Source organism: Pteropus vampyrus, unplaced genomic scaffold, assembly GCF_000151845.1.
Source record: "Pteropus vampyrus isolate Shadow unplaced genomic scaffold, Pvam_2.0 Scaffold183, whole genome shotgun sequence".
Lineage (NCBI taxonomy): Eukaryota > Metazoa > Chordata > Mammalia > Chiroptera > Pteropodidae > Pteropus > Pteropus vampyrus.
Genome location: NW_011888964.1, coordinates 304,812 through 307,127, shown reverse-complemented (window position 1 = coordinate 307,127; position 2,316 = coordinate 304,812). Strand labels below are relative to the sequence as shown.

At 55.3% G+C, this 2,316-nt stretch overlaps 1 pseudogene; it reads right to left on the bottom strand.

Moving 5' to 3' along the window:
- Positions 1–2,316, bottom strand: part of LOC111746313 — a 9,254-nt pseudogene that overhangs the window by 5,993 nt on the left and 945 nt on the right.

The following is a 2,316-nucleotide window of genomic DNA, read 5'->3' as shown; positions in this document are numbered from 1 at the left end:
ACTTGTTCTGAGCTCCTTATTCTTCTTTGGAGGGAAAACTAGCTCTAGAGACAGGTGGACCTGAATTTGAATCCTTCTCAAACCTGCAAACTGTGTGACCTTGGGCCACTCAGTCTGGACTCAAGTCTCCTCGTTGGAACGAGAACTTCTACCTCGTGGGGCTGGTTATGACAATAAAGGTGTCTAGATGGTGAGTGTGTGTCAGACATCTGTCAGGTGCTGGGATCAAAAGCTACAAGACACTGTTCCTGCCCCTGCAGAGGTTAAGTTTGCTTGGGGGGAGGTCAAAGGGGAGTGTCTACACCCTGGGACCTGGTATTTCATCTGGGTGATGCTGAGGGCATAGTGGGTATAGGAACAAACAGGTTTCACAGTCAGGTTGGCTGGGTTCAACTCTGAAGCATGGCTGCCTGCAAGTGGGGTTGACAGCAGCGTCTCTCTCCCAGGGATGTGAGTAGAAAAGATGGGTTCACACACGTGACAGTGCTCGAGCTGTCCCTGCCCTTAGTGAGCCCTCAGGAGACGAGAGCTTGTGGGGTTTCCTGACTGTCAGCCAACTACACGCCAACTCTCGGATGGTTCTAGTAACGTGTATGTCCCTCCAGTGCAGTGAGTGCGCTGTAACTCTGAGAAATGGACAACGGAGGAAGCTCGAGATGGAGAGAGGTGAGAAGCGAGGGAGACAAAGGAGCGATCCCACAGCAAAATGGAACGATGCACAGGAGAGGAAGCCGCCCTGACCCCCCGCGCAGCAGCGGCTGCCGGAAGTCAGGGGGCGGGGAAATAGGCAGAAGGGGAGGGGCGGAGACAGACGGGAAAGACGGGAAGAGGGAGGGGGAGGGAAGTGATAAAAAATTGGGAGGAGAAGAAAAAAGGGGAAAAGAGAGAAAACGGAAAGAAAAAAACATCGATAGATTCAGGAGAAAGAGAAAGGGGAAGGGCGGGTTCTCGATACCCAGCTCCTCCAGGTCAACAGCTGCTCAGGGAACATTGATGAACGAATGAATGAATGAGTGAATGAGGGAATGCACGAGAGAACAAGAGGTCTGCGAGACAGAAGGGAAAAAGGAGCGGCCTCTGAGGCCGGAGGAGGGACCTGGCTGGGATGCGCTGTGGGGCGTGAGGTGCCGGGGAGGGATTTGCCTAGGAGGATAAAAGGGCTTTGGTTTCTGGGTCACTTGCTAGGCGGGCAGGGGCTCTGCTTGTGTTCGGTCAGAACGGGGTCACTGGGCCACACACAATGGGCAGACAGCTGTTGGGTGTCCCCCACCCCGTGACCCTCTCGTGGCTCTGCCACGGGCCTGCTAGGGACAGAGCTCTCCCTGCCACCTCCTCCATCGACAGGGACTGCTTCTTCATGAGGCTAGCTTGGTCCCTGTGGGGCGCCCCAAGCCCCACCCAGAGAGGCTGTGCATCCCTGAACCAGGGGAGGGGTGGGAGGGTCATGGGAACCACCCTGGCTCCTGGTCCGGTGGGACCCGCTGAGGCCACACAGCCTGGACGCAGGTGCTGTCTCGGCTGGCGCCTCTGCATCTTCTTTCCTGCTCTGCAGTTTGTTCTGCTCCGAAGCCCTTTCTTCCTCTGACTTCTGCAAAACCTCTTCTGTTTCTGGCCTGCCTCTTGGATTTGTCTTTCTCAGCTTCTTCCTCTCCTCCACCTTAAATGGTGCTGTCTCGGGGCCACCCCTGTAGTTCTCCAGGGGGTGACTGTGTCTCCCAGGGCACCATTAGCAATGTCTGAAGGTATTTGGGGATGTTACTGCTTGTGGGGCAGGTGTCATTGGCATCTAGTGGGTAAGGGTCAGGGATGCTGCTAAACATCCCACAATGCGCAAAGAATTATCTGGTCCAAATGTCAGAACAAAGACCGAGGAAGCCTCTTCTGCAGTCTTCCTGAGCAATCTCATACCCTTTAAAAAAAGTGACAGCACCCTCAGAATGCCCAGACTCTGTTGCCATGTCTTCACTTTTCCATGTCCGCTTGCCTGGGAGACTCCTTCTAGAAATATCCTCAGATGCCGTCTTCCACGTCATCAGAGGCTCCTGGTTTTCCTCTTAGATCCTCACCCTCTTTGTCTGCCCCTCAGCCTCCTCTTCTTCAGTTCACCCTGAAATGTCAGCCCCCCAGACCTCTGCCCCAGACCCCTCTGTCTCACTTATTGTTACGCCATCCCACCAGCATCCAAAGGTCCAGCCGGATGCCTTGCAGAGTTCTCTCTGCCCCGTCTCCCTCCTCCAACAGGACGCTCCCGGGAGGTCCCACAGGCAGGGTGTGGGATCGAACTCCGCCTGTCTCAGAGAAGGGAGATCTCCTTCT